We start from the raw sequence: 21,184 nt of genomic DNA, 5'->3' as shown, positions 1-21,184 counted from the left end.
CAGAGGTTGCAGTGAGCTGAGACTGCACCACTGCACTCCAGCCTGGGTGACAGTGTGACACTCTGTCTAAAAAAATTAAAAAATAAAAAAGCTGTAAGCAATAATATGATTTAAACTAGAAAACATGATTAAGTTTGAGACCTTAACCAAAACACATATTACACTGCAGTTTTTTCACTTTCATATCTGCTTTATTAATACACCTTTTTAAAAATCATACTGTTGATAAAGATCAATGTATAATTTGTCCCCAAAACAAGTGCTACGTAAAGAATACTAAGGGTTGAAAATCAATGTGATGTGGCCATACAAACATCAGGCTCTATTTAATAAATCAAAAGTCTACAGAAACAGGAAAAAAGTTTCACAACAGAAGATAAAGTGGTGATTAAAAAGATTAGTATTTCTAAGTCTTAAAATGTAAGTACCACTTCTTCAAAGGAAAGAAAATTGAATTAGATTTTAAAATCCTAAAATTCTATTTAGCAATACAATTTTATTTTGCTATTTTTTTCTGATTATAAAAACTTTTTATACTTTGTAATTTAAACTTCACATTAAGTATCTTTACTCATTTACATTTTCCTGAGTTCCCTTTCAGCTTTTTAAACTCTCTCAACACATGTTTTCTTTCTATTCATTTGACATAGACTTTCATTTCTGGGTGATGTGTTTCTAAACCATAAAATTTGCAACATTATTTTCCTCAAAGAATCTAAAGCCTAAAATCTAGTCGTAAATCTATCCAGTTCTAGAAGTTTTCATAATAAAAAGAAGGTGTATTACAAAACAAAACTCTCAGCTCAGTATCCTGGTAACAGCATCCTAAGAGCTTAAGCTTAAACCTTCCCCTTTGCCATAATCATTTCAACAGACCTTCCCCTTTGCCATCAATTCAACAGAGTTTTTTCTAAGAAAAAAATTATCAATTGTTCAAAACAAGAATGCTTTCCCCAGTCCACTACAGGTGTACCAAAAGAAAGTCTTAAATCTATATATGACTTCTGCTAACCATGCTAACAAGTGAAAAAGAAAACCACATAGAAATCCTATTAAATTATATTTACTCAATTTCTGTATAGTATGACTTAAACGTCCAAATCTAGTGAGACTTAAAAATGTCTCATCGTTTCTAACAATGAAGTGTTTGTTTACTATTAAATGTATTCTACTTACAGTAATTCACAAATAATTATAATTAAACAACTACTTATAAAAATAACCACTTGTAAAATCATGTAAAAATCATGTCATCATATGGTTAAGAAGTATAAGCTCCATCTACCCTAATGAAGTTTGTAAAAATAATCTTTTCTCCATGAACTTGAGATTTTCTTAGACTAAATTTACTAAAGAAATGTTATTCCACATGTTACACACACACACACTCCTTATAGAATAACTCCTACAGATAATGCCAACTAGGTCAAATTTCACTTCCAGAAACACAACTATACTACCTTCCATAACAAGAATTACAAAATGAACCCATAAAATTAGTTTCCAAGTACGATGGTGGTTGATTTGGGGAGTTAACATGACTGGATTAAGGGATACCCAGTGAAATGGTTTGGCTTTGTGTCCCCACCCAAATTTCACCTTGAACTGTAATCTCCATAATCCCCGTGTGTCAAGGGCAGGGCCAGGTGGAGGTAATTGGCTCATGGGGGAGGTTTCCCCCATGCTGGTGTTGTGATAATGAGTGACTCTCATGGGATCTGATGATAAGTGTCTGGCATTTCCTCTGCTGGCATTCATTCTCCTGCTGCCCAGTGAAGATGTGCCTTCCATCATGATTGTAAGTTTCCTGAGGCCTCCCCAGCCATGCGGAACTGTGAGTTAATTAAATCTCTTTTCTTTATAAATTACGCAGTCTCAGGTATTTTCTCATAGCAATGTGAGAATGGACTAATACACCCAGATAGCTGGTAAAGCAGTAATTATTCTCAATGCTTCCGCAGGCACTGAGCTCATCCCGTTTCTGGTGAAAGACAAAACCAGGTGGTGTGGAATTTGATTAGAATGATTGGGGTGTCCCAGTTGTGTCTGTGAGGGTGTTTCCAAAGGAGATTGACATTTGAGTCGGTGGACTGAGTAGGGAAGATTTGCCCTCAATATAAGTGGGCACCATCAAATCAGCTGGGGAACCAGATGGAACAAAAAGGCAGAAGAAGGGTGAACTTGCCCTCTTTTCTGGAGCCAGGATGCCCTTCATCCTCTGTCCCTGAACATCAGAGCTCTTTGTTCTCTAGCTTTCAGATTCTGGGACTAGCACCAACCCCTCTCCCTCCTCCGTGCTTGACTCTTGAGCCCTCAGCCTTGGATTGAGAGTTACAGCATTGGCTTCCTTGGTTTTGAGGCCTTTGGACTTGGACAGAGTCACGCTACCAGCTTCCTTGGTTCTCCAGCTTCCAGACAGCCTATGGTGAGACTTCTCAGTCTCCATAATCGACTAAGCCAATTCCTCTAATAAATCCTTTCTCATATATGTCACTATCTAAATACATATTCAATCAATAGCTTGTCTCTCTGGGTAACCCTAACTAAAACACCACGTATTTTTCCATCAGTGTAAATGGTAAGAACTGCCAGCTGGATGATATGGTATATATGATTGTAACACTACATTCTGTAAAAGTATTTGTAATTGAGCAATACCCTTGGCCAGTTTGGTGTATTAAATATCCTCACAAATGGCAGCTAATTCCTAATACTTTATAATACCTTAGTTGTTGAAAATGACCACAAAAAAGTTGATAAAATTAAAGTAATCTTAATAACCTCAGACCTCTTACTCTTAAATTTTTTTATAGAAATGAGATTAGACCTCTGCATATTTTATGAGAAATATCATGTTAATAACTTAGCAAAGTGAAAAGTCATGTGCCACTTGAATAAGTCTACACAGGACCGAAACACAACTGATTTTATACATACTAGTAGTCAGCCTCAAAAGTAGCTCCCAATGACCCTACCTCCTGGCATTCACACCCTTGTGTAATCCCCTCTTCTTGAATGTGAGCTGGACCTAGTGAATCACTCCTAATAAACAGAATATGGAAAAAGTGAAGGCATGCTACTTTCAAGACTATATTAGAAAACCACTGGGCCTTTCATCTTGCTCACCCTCTCGTTAGCTTGCACTAATGGAAGTTGATGCCATGTTGTGAGCTACCCTACAGAAAAGGCTCATGTGGCAAGGAACTGAAGCTGGCTTCTCAAAAACAGCCCACACAAGGAACTAGGTCCCTTAGTTCAACAATCAGTGACAAACTAAGTGCTGCCAATAATCACATGATTGAACTGGAAGCAGATCCTCCCCCCAGGACCTTCAGATGACACCACAGGCCTAGAAGACATGTTAAGTGCAGCTTTGTGAGAGACCCTGAGCCAGAGGACTCAGTTAAGCTGCACTCAGATTCTTGATCAAGAAAAACAGATAATGTTTGCAGTTTTAATCTGGGAAGTTTTGGGGTAATTTGTTCTATAGGGCAATAGATTGAACTGTCCCCTCCCAAAATTCATATGTTGAAATCCTTAGAGTCAGTACCTCAAAATGTGATCTTATTTGAAGCCAGGGTCTTTAAAGAGGTAATCAAGTTAAAATGAGGCCATCGGGGTGGGCCCTAATTCAGTATGACTTGGGGTCCTCAGAAATTTGAGACATGCACAGAAGGAAGGCCATGCACAGAGACACAGAGAAAAGACAGCCACCTAAAAGCTAAGAAAACAGGACTGGAACAAATCCTTCCCTCACAGGCCTCAGAAGGAGCCAACCCTGCAACACTGACTTCAGACTTCTATCATATAGACTGTGAGACCATAAATTCCTGTCATTTAAGCCACCCAGTTTTTGGTACTTTGTTATAGCAGCCCTAACAAACTAATATACGTGGCAATAGATATCACACATATACTTAATTCAAAATAACTTCTATCAACAATCCCAAAGTTAGCCTCCATTTAGGACTCAAGGAGATGCCCCAAGGTCTTTATTAAGAAAAAAAATATTAGTCCATACCAGAAAATCTTAAGACCACAGATATTTTAGTGAGCTGGGACCGCTGCAGTCATAAAATCTATTCATTTCAAAAATTGATGATGATAATAATAATGATGTGCCAGGAACTGTTTGAACACATATGTTAACTCTTCATAACAATACCATGAGCTACCACTATCATCCGCTCCTTTTTTAAGACGTAGAAATTGATGTCCAGAAGTAAAGATCACAAAGCTAGTATGTGGCAATGCTAGGATCTGAATAAATTGAGGTGCAGAGAGAAAAACTAATTCACCCAAAATCATAGTTGGCAGCTCAGCTGGGTACTTAATAGTATGTCTCCTATATTCAACTCTTTTTTCCTCAAAAAGTCAAATGAAAAAGCTTTCCTTTCTCAAAATATTTTATTGCACTGTACCATTTTATTCATGAAAGTCAAATACATGTCCATCAGCTGGTGAATGGATACACAAACTGTGGACTATCCAAACAATGAAATACTACCCAGCATTAAAAGTATCAGAAGTTTTATCCTTTTTAATGCTGGGTAACATAGATGAATGCAATAACATGGATAAATCTTTAAAGTATTACAATATTCCCCCTTTATCTGTGATTTCACCCTCCATGGTTTCAATTACCCACAATCCAAAAACATTATACACAATAAGATATTTTGATAGAAACCACAGTCACATAACTTTCATTGTAATACTTGTTATTATAATTGTTATATTTTATTAGTAGTTATTATTGTTAATCTCTTACTGTGCCTAATGTATAAATTATACTTCGTTACAGGTAAGTATGTATAGAAAAAACATAGTATACATAGGGTTCCCTACTATCTGTGGTTTCAGGCTTCCACTGGGTGTCTTGGAACATATCCCTCTCTAATAAGGGGAGACTACCATACATGTGGAAGAAATACTACTACATCTTATTACTAGTTATCTACATTTTAGTAGGAATAAGTGAGATCTTTTTCAGAGAACAGGCTTTAAAACAAAGAAAGCCAATGCAAAGCTTTTAAATTACCATGTCCTAAGCCACAATTTGTCTAAAGATATCTGACTGAGGAATCAAATTCTGTTCCGGCAAATTAGTATCGAGTGCTTAGTTAGCCTTTCTTTGGGATCTGGATTATAAGGTATTATGCTTGGGAGGCAGTGGTAAGCAGGCTTCACCTCACAAAGAATAGAAATGTGATGATAGCTAGTTCCCAAAGAGAGAGAGAAGAATGAGATCGACATGCAGAGAAGAGACACTCTGCTGAGAGCCTGCAGGAAATCTTATTGTCTTTGGTACTGGGTTCTTATTGTGCAGTCCAGCTGCATTTCTGTTCTTGGATCCTGTGGCATCTCCTGGGACACTCCCAAAAGTTTTCCCATTTTTGGTTAAAATAATTTGATTACTTGCAATCAATGGAGAACCAACATGGTCAAAAAGGTACCCTATCTAAAGCTGAAGAACATTATTGAAAAACTAATAACCTCATGTAAAAAATAAACGTTTTAATAACAAAGTAAAACATTAAAATGAAGATAGAAACAGCGCTCTCAAGGGCCTCACAAGATAGTTTATTCCTTAAACTAGTCACTCAAAGAAACTACAATACAATGGATGAAAGAGTTCCAAAGCATGTGCTTTAAAAACAACTAGATTTTTCCAGGAAAAAACAAGAGGAAATGATGCTTTAAAAATATGACTTTTGTCATCTGTAGGTACCTATAAGAAAAGTAATATTGATTTACAACCAAAATTGAAACTGAAGATAACTTATTATAATGTAGCTCTCTTTTGCTGTAGAAAACTAAGAGCCAACAAGCAAAGAAGGCTTGCCCAAAGTTACCAGTCATCAGTGGCAAAGGACAGTTGAAAACCAACTCCTGAATCACAAGTCACTGGTCTTGCTGCTGCACAATAATGCAGCAAAGACGATCACAATTCTGTTCCTAGCTCATTTTTCAACTAATAAAACAATCCTAAAACTGACCTGATTCTCTGTTCTGGGCTGGCATGAACCTGCTTAGAAATGATAAGAATGGCAGGCACTTTCTTCCTGAAGCAGACGTGGAGGAGTATTATACCTGATGAAGGAAAGGAAAAGAAAACTCAGTTTATGTTCAGAATATGCATCATGAGTCATTCATTTTCTATCTTTTTTTTTTTTTTTGCCAAGGTAAACAGTTTTTTTTTTTTTTATTTTATACTTTAAGTTCTAGGGTACATGTGCATAATGTGCAGGTTTGTTACATATGTATATCTGTGCCATGTTGGTGTGCTGCACCCATCAATTCGTCAGCACCCATCAACTCGTCATTTACATCAGGTATAACTCCCAATGCAATCCCTACCCACTCCCCCGTCCCCATGATAGGCCTCGGTGTGTGATGTTCCCCTTCCCGAGTCCAAGTGATCTCATTGTTCAGTTCCCACCTATGAGTGAGAACATGCGGTGTTTGGTTTTCTGTTCTTGCGATAGTTTGCTGAGAATGATGGTTTCCAGCTGCATCCATGTCCCTACAAAGGACACAAACTCATCCTTTTTTATGGCTGCATAGTGTTCCATGGTGTATATGTGCCACATTTTCCCAATCCAGTCCATCAACGATGGACATTTGGGTTGATTCCAAGTCTTTGCTATTGTGAATAGTGCCGCAATAAACATACGTGTGCATGTGTTTTTATAGCAGCATGATTTATAATCCTTTGGGTATATACCCAGTAATGGGATGGCTGGGTCATATGGGACTTCTAGTTCTAGATCCTTGAGAAATCGCCATACTGTTTTCCATAATGGTTGAACTAGTTTACAATCCCACCAACAGTGTAAAAGTGTTCCTATTTCTCCACATCCTCTCCAGCACCTGTTGTTTCCTGACTTTTGAATGATTGCCATTCTAACTGGTGTGAGATGGTATCTCATTGTGGTTTTGATTTGCATTTCTCTGATGGCCAGTGATGATGAGCATTTTTTCATGTGTCTGTTGGCGGTATGAATGTCTTCTTTTGAGAAATGTCTGTTCATATCCTTTGCCCACTTTTTGATGAGGTTGTTTGTTTTTCTCTTGTAAATTTGTTTGAGTTCTTTGTAGATTCTGGATATTAGCCCTTTGTCAGATGAGTAGATTGCAAAAATGTTCTCCCATTCTGTAGGTTGCCTGTTCACTCTGATAGTAGTTTCTTTTGCTGTGCAGCTCTTTAGTTTAATTAGATCCCATTTGTCAATTTTGGCTTTTGTTGCCATTGTTTTTGGTGTTTTAGACATGAAGTCCTTGCCCATGCCTATGTCCTGAATGGTATTACCGAAGTTTTCTTCTAGGGTTTTTATGGTATTAGGTCTAACATTTAAGTCTCTAATCCATCTTGAATTAATTTTCGTATAAGGAGTAAGGAAAGGATCCAGTTTCAGCTTTCTACTTATGGCTAGCCAATTTTCCCAGCACCATTTATTAAATAGGGTATCCTTTCCCCACATCTTGTTTCTCTCACGTTTGTCAAAGATCGGATGGCTGTAGATGTGTGGTATTATCTCTGAGGACTCTGTTCTATTCTATTGGTCTATATCTCTGTTTTGGTACCAGTACCATGCTGTTTTGGTTACTGTAGCCTTGCAGTACAGTTTGAAGTCAGGTAGCGTGATGCCTCCAGCTTTGTTCTTTTGACTTAGGATTGTCTTGGCAATGCGGGCTCTTTTGTGGTTCCATATGAAATTTAAAGCAGTTTTTTTCCAATTCTGTGAAGAAACTCATTGGTAGCTTGATGGGGATGGCATTGAATCTATAAATTACCTTGGGCAGTATGGCCATTTTCATGATATTGATTCTTCCTATCCATGAGCATGCTATGCTCTTCCATTTGTTTGTGTCCTCTTTTATTTCACTGAGCAGTGGTTTGTAGTTCCTGAAGAGGTCCTTTACATCCCTTGTAAGTTGGATTCCTAGGTATTTTATTAGCTTTGAAGCAATTGTGAAAGGAAGTTCATTCATGATTTGGCTCTCTAATTGTTTGTTACTGGTGTATAAGAATGCTTGTGATTTTTGCACATTAATTTTGTATCCTGAGACTTTGCTGAAGTTGCTTATCAGCTTAAGGAGATTTTGGGCTGAGACAATGGGGTTTTCTAAATATACAATCATGTCATCTGCAAACAGGAACAATTTGACTTCTTCTTTTCCTAACTGAATACCCTTGATTTCTTTGTCTTGCCTGATTGCCCTAGCCAGAACTTCCAATACTATGTTGAATAGGAGTAGTGAGGGAGGGCATCCCTGTCTTGTGCCAGTTTTCAAAGGGAATTTTTCCAGTTTTTGCCCATTCAGTATGATATTGGCTGTGGGTTTGTCATAAATAGCTCTTATTATTTTGAGATATGTTCCATCAATACCGAATTTATTGAGTGTTTTTAGCATGAAGGGCTGTTGAATTTTGTCAAAGGCCTTTTCTGCATCTATTGAGATAATCATGTGGTTTTTGTCTTTGGTTCTGTTTATATGCTGGATTACGTTTATTGATTTGCGTATGTTGAAGCAGCCTTGCATCCCAGGGATGAAGCCCACTTGATCATGGTGGATAAGCTTTTTGACGTGCTGCTGAATCCGGTTTGCCAGTATTTTATGGAGGACTTTTGCATCGATGTTCATCAGGGATATTGGTCTAAAATTCTCCTTTTTTGTTGTGTCTCTGCCAGGCTTTGGTATCAAGATGATGTTGGCCTCATAAAATGAGTTAGGGAGGATTCCCTCTTTTTCTATTGATTGGAATAGTTTCAGAAGGAATGGTACCACCTCCTCCTTGTACCTCTGGTAGAATTCAGCTGTGAATGCATCTGGTCCTGGCCTTTTTTTGGTTGGTAGGCTATCAATTGTTGCCTCAATTTCAGAGCCTGCTATTGGTCTATTCAGGGATTCAGCTTCTTCCTGGTTTAGTCTTGGAAGAGTGTAAGTGTCCAGGAAATTATCCATTTCTTCTAGATTTTCTAGTTGATTTGCGTAGAGGTGTTTATAGTATTCTCTGATGGTAGTTTGTATTTCTGTGGGGTCGGTGGTGATATCCCCTTTATCATTTTTTATTGTATCTATTTGACTCTTCTCTCTTTTCTTCTTTATTAGTCTTGCTAGTGGTCAATCAATTTTGTTGATCTTTTCAAAAAACCAACTCCTGGATTCATTGATTTTTTTGGAGAGTTTTTTGTGTCTCTATCTCCTTCAGTTCTGCTCTGATCTTAGTTATTTCTTGCCTTCTGCTAGCTTTTGAATGTGTTTGCTCTTGCTTCTCTAGTTCTTTTAATTGTGATGTTTGAGTGTCAATTTTAGATCTTTCCAGCTTTCTCTTGTGGGCATTTAGTGCTATAAATTTCCCTCTACACACTGCTTTAAATGTGTCCCAGAGATTCTGGTATGTTGTATCTTTGTTCTCATTGGTTTCAAAGAACATCTTTATTTCTGCCTTGATTTCGTTATGTACCCAGTAGTCATTCAGGAGCGGTTTTGATTGAGTTTCTTAGTCCTGAGTTCTAGTTTGATTGCACTGTGGTCTGAGAGACAGTTTGTTGTAATTTCTGTTCTTTTACATTTGCTGAGGAGTGCTTTACTTCCAATTATGTGGTCAGTTTTGGAATAAGTGTGATGTGGTGCTGAGAAGAATGTATATTCTGTTGATTTGGGATGGAGAGTTCTGTAGATGTCTATTAGGTCTGCTTGCTGCAGAGATGAGTTCAATTCCTGGATATCCTTGTTAACTTTCTGTCTCATTGATCTGTCTAATGTTGACAGTGGGGTGTTGAAGTCTGCCATTACTATTGTATGGGAGTCTAAGTCTCTTTGTAAGTCTCTAAGGACTTGCTTTATGAATCTGGGTGCTCCTGTATTGGGTGCATATATATTTAGGATAGTTAGCTCTTCCTGTTGAATTGATCCCTTTACCATTATGTAATGTCCTTCCTTGTCTCTTTTGATCTTTGATGGTTTAAAGTCTGTTTTGTCAGAGACTAGGATTGCAACCCCTGCTTTTTTCTGTTTTTCATTTTCTTGGTAGATCTTCCTCCATCCCTTTATTTTAAGCCTATGTATGTCCCTGCATGTGAGATGGGTCTCCTGAATACAGCATGCTGATGGGTCCTGACTCTTTATCCAGTTTGCCAGTCTGTGTCTTTTAATTGGAGCATTTAGTCCATTTACATTTAAGGTTAATATTGTTATGTGTGAACTTGATTCTGCCATTATGATATTAACTGGTTATTTTGCTCGTTAGTTGATGCAGTTTCTTCCTAGCCTCGATGGTCTTTACATTTTGGCATGTTTTTGCAATGGCTGGTACCAGTTGTTCCTTTCCATGTTTAGTGCTTCCTTCAGGGTCTCTTGTAAGGCAGGTCTGGTGGTGACAAAATCTCTAAGCATTTGCTTGTCTGTAAAGGATTTGATTTCTCCTTCACTGATGAATCCTAGTTTGGTTGGATATGAAATTCTGGGTTTAAAATTCTTTTCTTTAAGAATGTTGAATATTGGCCCCCACTCTCTTCTGGCTTGTAGAGTTTCTGCTGAGAGATCTGCTGTTATTCTGATGGGCTTCCCTTTGTGGGTAACCCGACCTTTCTCTCTGGCTGCCCTTAAGATTTTTTCTTTCATTTCAACTTTGGTGAATCTGGCAATTATGTGTCTTGGAGTTGCTCTTCTGGAGGAGTATCTTTGTGGCGTTCTCTGTATTTCCTGAATTTGAATGTTGGCCTGCCCTACTAGGTTGGGGAAGTTCTCCTGGATGATATCCTGAAGAGTGTTTTCCAACTTGGTTCCATTTTCCCCCTCACTTTCAGGCACTCCAATCAAACGTAGATTTGGTCTTTTTACAAAATCCCATACTTCTTGCAGGCTTTGTTCATTTCTTTTTCTTCTTTTTTCTTTAGATTTCTCTTCTTGCTTCATTTCATTCATTTGATCCTCAATCGCTGATACTCTTTCTTCCAGTTGATCGAGTCGGTTACTGAAGCTTGTGCATTTGTCACGTATTTCTCGTGTCATGGTTTTCATCTCTGTCAGTTGGTTTATGGCCTTCTCTGCATTAATTATTCTAGTTATCAATTCTTCCACTCTTTTTTCAAGATTTGCAGTTTCTTTGCGCTGGGTACGTAATTCCTCCTTTAGCTCTGAGAAGTTTGATGGACTGAAGCCTTCTTCTCTCATCTCGTCAAAGTCATTCCCCGTTCAGCTTTGATCCATTGCTGGCGATGAGCTGCATTCCTTTGGAGGGGGAGATGCGCTCTTATTTTTTGAATTTCCAGCTTTTCTGCCCTGCTTTTTCCCCATCTTTGTGGTTTTTTCTGCCTCTAGTCTTTGATGATGGTGACGTACTGATGGGGTTTTCGTGTGGGTGTCCTTCCTGTTTGTTAGTTTTCCTTCTAACAGTCAGGACCCTCAGCTGTAGGTCTGCTGGAGATTGCTTGAGGTCCACTGCAGACCCTGTTTGCCTGGGTATCAGCAGCAGAGGCTGTAGAAGATAGAATATTGCTGAACAGCGAGGTACCTGTCTGATTCTTGCTTTGGAAGCTTCCTCTCAGGGGTGTACTCCACTGTGTGAGGTGGGGGGTGTCGGTCTGCCCCTAGTGGAGGATGTCTCCCAGTTAGGCTACTCAGGGGTCAGGGACCCACTTGAGGAGGCAGTCTGTCCCTTCTCAGATCTCAACATCCGTGTTGGGAGATCCACTGCTCTCTTCAAAGCTGTCAGACAGAGTCCTTTGTGTCTGCAGAGGTTTCTGCTGCTTTGTTGTTGTTGTTGATTAGCTGTGCCCTGTCCCCAGAGGTGGAGTCTACAGAGACAGGCAGGGCTCCTTGAGCTGGTATGAACTCCACCCAGTTCGAGCTTCCCAGCAGCTTTGTTTACCTACTTAAGCCTCAGCAATGGCGGGCGCCCCTCCCTCAGCCTCGCTGCTGCCTTGCAGTTAGATTGCAGACTGCTGTGCTAGCAATGAGGGAGGCTCCGTGGGCGGGCATGGGACCCTCTCGGCCAGGTGTGGGATATAATCTCCTGGTGTGCCCGTTTGCTAAGACCCTTGGTACAGCGCAGTATTGAGGTTGGAGTTACCTGATTTTCCAGGTGTTGTGTGTCTCAGTTCCCCTGGCTAGGAAAAGGGATTCCCTTCCCCCTTGCGCTTCCCAGGTGAGGCGATGCCTCGCCCTGCTTCAGCTCTTGCTGGTCGGGCTGCAGCAGCTGACCAGCACCGATTGTCCAGCACTCCCTAGTGAGATGAACCCAGTACCTCGCTGAAAATGCAGAAATCACCTGTCTTCTGTGTCGCTCATGCTGGGAGCTGGAGACTGGAGCTGTTCCTATTCGGCCATCTTGCTCCGCCCTCGAGTCATTCATTTTCTACTGATTCTCTTTACCTCCTTACTTGATGCCTTGCTTGTTTAATAATGGAACATATAGCACTTTATTTAAAATAGATTAAATTTGCTATTAAAAATCCATGAAAAATAGTTATTTAAAGCTGCTCTCTATAGACCATCTGATTCCGCTTCTTCATTTTACTGATAAAGAACCTTTGACCTGGAGAAGTTATGCAAAGAATCAATGACAACACAGCTACTTAGTGTTAGAGCCAGATTCAGAACTCAACCCTTACCACTTCTGGTCCAGGACTCATTTATATATCACAGACCACACTGTCATTTTTCTTGGAGAAAAAATTCTTGCTATTTCTCTAGGTGTATTTGTCGTGCGTCTCAAGATAAATGTGGTATAGAGCTGAATTGATTTGTTCTAAATTAAAATTTTAAAAATTGCTGCCTCATTCAAAGGTCATACTCTAGTCTCAAGTTATTCGGGTTGTCTTATACAGGATATATAAATGTTTCCTTTCATTTACCAGTCAGTATTTCAATATGAAAACATTAGCATATGAATCATGAGATCTAGTTTCTAGGCCTCTAGTAACTCTGCTCTCAACAAGTCTATCTTGTAGTCAAACATATTTTTGGTCCTAAAGCTCTTTAATTCAAAAATGAGGAGCCTAGACTAATTCCTAGGGGCCTTCTAACTCTAAAATGTTATACCAAAGAATAGCATCATCTTTAATGACATTGGCCTTTTTAGATGAGCTATGTGTTTTTGTTATATAACTTTGTTAAACTCTATAATCATATTATTATAGTTCAAACAAAACCAGTAATATTGCCTTCAACAGACAGGTAATTATTCAAAAACCTAACCAATAATAACCCAGTTTTGCTGGTCTATCTCATTACCTGGCTGGTTCTTATATTATAGAAACCCAGCTAGAAGTAGAAGAAAAATCCTTCTTTTTAATTTTTAAATATATAGATTTATAGAGTACATGAGATGTTTTGATACAGGCATATAATGTGTAATAATCACATTAGGGTAAATGGGTGTCCATCATCTCAAGCATTTTTTTTTTTTTATGTTATGAACATTCCAATTATACTTAGTCACTTTTAATGTACAATAAATTATTGTTAACTACAGTCACCCTGTTGTGCTACCAAATACTAGATCTTCTACATTCTTTCTAACTGTATTTTTGTACCCATTAACCATCCCCACCCCTGTCCCACCCACTACCCTGCCCAGCTTCTGGTAACCATCATTCTATTCTCTACGAGTTCAATTGTTTTAATTTTTTGCTCCCAGAAATGAGTGAGGACATGCAAAGTTTGTCTTTCTGCACCTGGCTTATTTTGCTTAATGTAATGTCCTCCAGTTTCATCTATGTTGTTGCAAATGACAGGATCTCATTCTTTTTTATGGCTGAATAGTACTCCAATGTGTATGAACCACATTTTCTTTATCCATTTGTCTGTTGATGTGTACTTAGTTTGAATCCGAATCTTGGCTGTTGGTAACAGTGCTTATAAATATGGAAGTGTAGATATCTCTTTGATATACTGATTTCCTTTCTTTCCAGTATAAACCTGGTAGTGGGACTGCTGGATCACATGGCAGTTCTATTTTTAGGTTTTTAGGAACCTGCATACTGTTCTCTATAATGTCTGATTTGCATTCCCATCAACAGTGTATAAGGGTTCCCTTTTCTCCACATCCTTGTCAGCATTTGTTATTGCCTGTCTTTTGCATAAAAGCCATTTTAACGGGATGAGATGGTATCTCATTATGCTTTTGATTTGAATTTCTTTGATGATCAATGACACTAAACACTTTTTCATGCATGTTTGTTTGCCATATGTATGTCTTCTTTTGAGAAATGTCTATTCTGATCTTTTGCCCATTTTTTAAATCAGATTAAGGAAAAGTACTCTTTAAAAGTCTACCTCTTGGGTAGTTTCTAAGAAATATTCTGAATTATTTCCTCAAATCATTGATCTGGCTATTCATCCAATAAGTTTTTACTGAGTCACTTGCCAGATGGCAGATACATAGAGGCTTAAAGAGACAAAAAGCTTTAAAACAAGATAATTCTAGTGAAATACTGAGTGCCATTAGGAATTCAGGTGGCAGCAGAGAGTGGGTAGAAGTAATGACATGTCTCCTAAATTATGACTTCAGATTATAGCTTATCTTTTAATATATTAATTACTACATACAACAATTATTTGGAACATTTAAAATTCAAAGCAAAATAATATAATGAACATCCAGATAACTGTCACCCAACTCAAGAACCTACGGGTAAGTCATTGGTATTGTTCTACTAATTTGCTCCTCCTCCATTCCATGCTCTGCCTGTCTTATCCCTGCCACTCCCTGTAACTGCAATCCTGTATTTTGTGTTTATCATTACTTTGCTTTTTAAACAGTATATCACATAGGTACATCTTCCTGAACAATATATTTGCTTGGTTCTGAATTCTATAAAAATGGTATCAAAATCTATCCTCCTGTCTTGTAGGATTTGATTTCTTAATTTAATATTATGTTTCCAAAACTCACCCATATTGCTGCATATAGTTGTAGTTCATTCATTTTCACTGCAGAATAATACTCATTGTACAAACATACCACAATTTAATTATCCGTTCTCTTGTCAATAGCTTATTTTCCCCTCCAAGTTTTGTTTTGTTTTACTATTATGAACATTTATGTTATAAAAGTTCTGACACGTGTCATGTTCCACATGTGTCCGAGTTTCACTTAAGTACATGCCTAAGAGTTAGGGAGTAATTTTAAATTTAACTTTTCATTACGATGCCAATTTTTACTTTCCCTAAAGTGTGTCTGGCAATTTATAACTTCCCTACCAACAGGTAGTAGCGGAACTACCACATCTACAGCCTCTCCAACATGTAGTAATGCCAACTGTTTAATGCTGGGGTATAAAATGGCATCTAATTATGGTCTTAGTTTACACTTCCTTGCCAGTTAATGATGCTGAGTGTTCCTTCATGTTTCTTGGCTACCTCAAATTTTCTATTGTATGGAATGCCTATTCGTATATTTTACCCATTTTCCTCCTGAGTTATTTGCCATTTTCATATTCTTTCATGTATATTTTATATGTATTTGGATGCTCATTACTTGGTTTTACCAGTCTTGACCAAATACAGGCAATTGTTGAGATAAAGGAGCAGAAGCAAAAATAGCAGGCGGCCAGAAAACTGGCAACAGCAAGTTAGAGTACCAATGATTTTCTCAACCCATTTTTTAATATAAATGTAATCTACAGACATCTTAAAGTATCAGAAATCTAAAATATTATAAAATCAATCTAGATTTACAATCTTTCATTTTGAAATAAACTCAGCAAAGAGCAAATGCTACAAAATGATTTCAGTACATTCTAACTGCAATATGCAATATAATATAATTCTCAGGAATCAAGTTTTACACAGGTCACAATTTAGTCCACAATTTAAAGTTACCATTTTGACCCTGACATTTTACATATTTTTACTTCAGGCTTTGCTTGCCTCCAATTTAGAATAAGTCAGTTACATTGTCAGAGGGTTAAGTTTAAATGTATATGCACATATGTATAAAAACTAAATTTCAAAATTAAACTATGTAAATTGAAATGCCACAGAAACCTGAATTCCAGACTTAGCTAGATGACCATCTATATGTCCCTGGCCTATCTATGTCTTCTGAGTTGGTTTTCTTATATTAATATTTAAAATGGAAATTGTGCTCGGTAAATTCCAAGACCCTTTGAATCAATGATACTCTTTGGGCTGGGAGTGGGTGGTTCATGTCTGTAATTCCAGCTCTTTGGGAGGCCGAGGCAGTAGTTTGATACCACCCTGGGCAACATAGTGAGACCCCATCTCTACAAAAAATTAAAAAATTAGCTAGACATGGTGGCACACACCTGTAGTCCTAGGTACTTAAGAGGCTGAGGTAGGAGGATCACTTGAGTCCAGGAGATGGAGGCCACAGTGAGCTATAAACATGCCACTGCCCTTCAGCCTCGGTGGCATAGCAAGACCCTGTCTCTTTAAAAAATATATATATTTGGCTTGAAGATCAATGAGAAAATTTTTTTCCAAATAGCCCAGAAAGATTTTGTGGGGTCTCTTTCCAAACTTTATACAAAATAGCCAGCTAAACCAAATAAAAACAAAAAATAAATGTTCTGAAAAAAAAATTTTTAACAAGCAGTTTTATAGTCCTCCTAAGGCCTACCAGGACTCCTGCCAGATAATCTGATGAAAAGCATCATACAAGAAAAAAATATTCAAAAGCCACAGGCAATCAGAAGAGAACTTCCAGAATCTCTCATGACATTTACCTCCCCACCTGAATCTGTACCCTTTTACTGAATTTCAGGATTCACATCAAAATCTAACTCCTCCACTTTGCTACTAGATGTTACATGCCTAGAACGCCAATGTCATTGCTCTAGGAAATCCCACTTCTTTCTCCTATGCCATCAATTTCCTCCTTCCAATAAAACAAAATAATTGGCAAATACATTTCCAATCATTAGAAAACAAAAAACAAAACCTCTCAACTCCTTATACACCTCTAGGTGATGGCCAATATCTTTGATTCCTTTTTTAGCAAAACATCACAAACATATACTCCCTGTCTACAAGTATACTTCCATTCAAATTTAACCCACTCCAATGAGACTTTTACTACACAACACATCACTGAAACTTAAGGTCATCAATTACCTGAATATTGTTAAATCCAAAGGCTTGTTAGTCCTCATCTTTCTTGACTTATCTGCAGCATTTGGCATGACATATCACATACTGATACACTTTCTTTTCTTGGCTTCCAGAACCAACTCTACTGGTTTCATCCTATCTCACTGACCTCTCCTTGTCAGCCTTCTTTGCTAGTTCCTCCTCTGCTTGACCTCTAAAGTCCAAGTTCCTACCCTTCTTCTCTAACCCACTGGCAAGTATTATTGACTTTATCTACAAAAATACTGAGAATCTGACCACTTCTTGCCACTTGCTTAGTTAGTATTTTGATCAAAGTCTGTATTGTCTCTCGCTTGGATTTTTGCCACAGGTTAGTAACTGGCCTCCCAACTTCTACCCTTGTCCTATTTTCAAGTCCTTTCTCATCAAAGTAGCCAGAGTGATCCAGACAACCTAACATAAATCAGAAATCGCATAACATCTGCTCTCAAAATCTCCCAATGGTTTCCCATCTCACTCAGAGTAAGTCATTTTTTTTTTTTTAAATGACATAAAAGAACCTATGAAATCTGGCCCCCATTACCTCTGACTTCATTTCCTACTAACTTCCTTGCCATTCTTTTTACAGGCCAGGCACATCCTTGCCTTGGGGCCTTTATACTTGCTATTCTCTCCCTATATGCTTTTCCAAGAGATGATTAAAGTAGATCCTTCCTTATCTGTGTGGGTTGGGGGTTGGATATGTTCCAAGACCCCCAGTACGTGCTTGAAACCTCAAATAGTACTGAATCCTATATCTACAACATTTTTCCCCATACATATATACCTGTGATAAAATTTAATTTATAAATGAGGCATAGTACTCTTATGCTTTGGGGCCATTATTAAGTAAAATAAATGTTATTTTGATATAAGCACTGTGATAATCTGACAGGTGTATTTCCCTTCTGTTCCTATTTGTCTATGTCCTTCCACAAAAATGTAAAATCTATGCGGGCAATGGTTTTGTTTGATGCTACAGTTCCAATGCCTAGAAAAGAATCTGGTACATAGCAGGCATCCAATTAACATTTTTTTAAAATAAACAAACAGTTACGCTCTTAGGGGTAAAAATGGGACTGTTTGCTAGTTTATAAAACAAGATAATCTAAATCAGGGGACAACGACTAGATTTTTGATATAAAAGAACCATTCTAAAATATCTTGAAAAGATAATTGATAATGACGATAACCTCCAAATACTTTATTAGATATTGTAGCTGATACTTCCATAAATTTGATAAATTAACAAATAGTTCCCCCTATAATTAGGTTTTAGACTCTGGCCGTCCACAGAATGACTCCTTTCTTTCCCACTAACTACTGTCATATTTAACAATGGTTGGCTTGCAGGGCCATAACACCAACACATAGTAAAATATTTCAAAAATGTTCATTCCAAACTGGTTCCAGAGAAAGAATCAAGCCCTTTATAAATGAGGAAAGTTTTAAAAAAAAGGCAGATATTTTTAAATGTTTTCAACATTTTGTTTGAAAATAATTTCAAACTTACAGAAAACTTACTAAGAATACAAAAATCACTCATACTCAGATTCAGTCATTACTAATGTCACCTCTTTACTTTTTCATTTGTGCTCCTGAGCTCTCTTACACTTTCTTGCATTCACACACACACACACGCATGCACACATACACTTTTTTTCCTGGAGCAAATGAGAATAAACTATACATTCAAGCCCTTTGCTCCTCTGCTTCCAATGCGCATTTCTTTAGCAATACTCTCTCTTATAAAGAAAGCACAGTGATCAACTTCAGTAATTATAACATTGTTACAATATTTTTATCTATTCTATGGTCTATATTCCAATATTCTAATTTTTCAATTGATCCAATAACATCCTGCATGGTATATTTTCCCCCATTCAGTATAAGATCCAGTCTAGGGTCAGATAACTGTAGTTAGTGGTTCTTTCTTCTAAGTCTCCTTTAATTTCGAACACTTCCATAGCCTTTCTTTCACTTTATGACACTGACTTTTTTTTTGAGACGGAGTCTCGCTCTGCCGCCCAGGCTGGAGTGCTGTGGCCAGATCTCAGCTCACTGCAAGCTCTGCCTCCCGGGTTCACGCCATTCTCCTGCCTCAGCCTCCCGAGTAGCTGGGACTACAGGCGACCGCCACCTCGCCCGGCTAATTTTTTGTATTTTTTAGTAGAGACGGGGTTTCACCGTGTTAGCCAGGATGGTCTCGATCTCCTGACCTCGTGATCCACCCGTCTCGGCCTCCCAAAGTGCTAGGATTACAGGCTTGAGCCACCGTGCCCGGCCGACACTGACTTTTTTAAGGACCACAGTTCCCTCCCCGCTTTTTAAAGTAGAGCATTCCTTATTTTGCACTTGTCAAATGTTTCCTCATGATTAAATTCAGGTTATGCAGTCTTGGCCAGAATACTACAGAGGAGATGATGTGTCCCCTCAGGGTGTCCTATCTGGAGTCACATGGTGACCATCTGCCCCATATTGTTGTTGGATCGCACCAATGCCTAATCACTATATTATCCCTTGCAATTAGTACACAGTCTGTGGGGTGATGCTTTAAGACATTGAAAATAGCCTGCTTCTCATCGAAATTTCTCTCTGATTTTGTTATGACTCTTGCCCTACCTAATATCTACTATGCTGGCTACAAAACAATGATTTCTCCAACTCTAAAGTTCAGAGTCCTAATGTAACAAAGCGTCTTCCTTTGTCCTCTATTCATTCACTTATTTTTATTATCATTATGGATTTATTACTATTTCTAATGGTTCATAATTTATTATTACACTTACTTATTATCTCAAATTTGGCTAGTAGGAATGCCAACAGGCTTCTTGTGACATGTTCTTATTTTTTTTAAAAAAGTTTCTATTTTCTAGCATTAAAAAAATAATCCAGGCTCACCTGGTATGTGCCCTACTCTATCCTAGAATCATCTACTTCTGTGAGGAGCTCTGGTTCCTTTGAGTTAAGAATGGTATTACATAATTTTAATTCCAAGATTTGGGAGTTAGGTATGCTGTTTGACTCTTAGCCTTTTTGCTGGACAGAGCTAGGAAATGCAATTACATGTACACATATATTGGCTTAAAACATAATGAATTCACACTGATGACTTCAATTCCAATCCATCTGCACAGAATTTATGTTGCCTTCTCCCATCCCATATTTGTGTATCCCTCCTTCCTCAGGGAGAACCCTCACCCCAACAACCTCAAAACATTTACTCAATCCCCAATATACCTAAAAAGTTCCAGAAGTGCCATGTCTATATCACTATGAAAAGTACACCTAATAGAACAAGTTCAAGAGTTGCCTGCAACCCTTCTCTTTCAACTCTACCTAAGCTGAGGGTATATAGTCAATACTATGTTATTAATAACAAAATACTTAAGATTTACTCTTTGTTCCCTCAATGAGGGTACAGTACTAATTTAAAATACATTCAGATTCATTTGTTTCAGTGGATTAGGATTTGCCATTTCCATCCTTATTTTGAATACTGAAAAAAACACACTATGAAAAGCCAAAACTATATTTTTTAAAAAAAGGTTTACTCTGAAGTGTCATTCCCTCCCATAAACCTCTGGCCCCATTACTTCTCACTACCCCTTCTTTTTGTAAAGTCAAGCATATATGCGTATGTGTTATTTTCCCTTTTTCCTTACACGAAAGATAGCACACTATATATTCTTGTTTATACTAACTAGCTCAATCCAGATTGAAGGAAACTTCTCCCAAAGCTTTTTATAAGATACAATATCCTGATATCAAAACCAGACAAATAGATTAAGAGAAAAGAAGACTAGAAATTTCCTATTTTTTGTGAACATAAATGCAAAACTTTTAACCAAATGTAAGGAAACCAAATCTGGCAACATATAAAAGGGAATTACATCATGATCAAGTGCATTTATCCTGGAAATGCCAGGCTAATTCCATATTCAAAAAAATAACATAATTTACCATTATCAATAAAGACTAAAAACCATATAATCTCAATAGGTATTTTAAAAATAACTTGCACAATTCAACATCTACTAATGATAAAAGCTCTACTAAACCAGGAATAGAATGGATC

The 21,184-nt window shown here is 37.7% G+C and overlaps 1 protein-coding gene across 3 annotated transcripts in view; it reads right to left on the bottom strand.

Moving 5' to 3' along the window:
* The window catches only part of WDFY3 (WD repeat and FYVE domain containing 3), a 316,077-nt gene that overhangs the window by 268,819 nt on the left and 26,074 nt on the right, over positions 1–21,184 (bottom strand). For 2 of the 3 annotated variants that reach the window (XM_033214191.1, XM_033214194.1), the window contains exon 2: positions 6,000–6,093. The exons of the other annotated variant lie outside the window; for it this stretch is intronic. The gene's annotated coding sequence lies outside the window, so the exon portion shown is untranslated. The remainder of the gene's footprint in view (positions 1–5,999; positions 6,094–21,184) is intronic. 3 annotated transcript variants of the gene reach the window in all.

This window comes from Trachypithecus francoisi, unplaced genomic scaffold (assembly GCF_009764315.1).
Source record: "Trachypithecus francoisi isolate TF-2019V2 unplaced genomic scaffold, Tfra_2.0 Lachesis_group1, whole genome shotgun sequence".
NCBI lineage: Eukaryota > Metazoa > Chordata > Mammalia > Primates > Cercopithecidae > Trachypithecus > Trachypithecus francoisi.
Note: the sequence above shows the minus strand (reverse complement) of the source record. Positions and strands in the feature narration are given on the sequence as shown.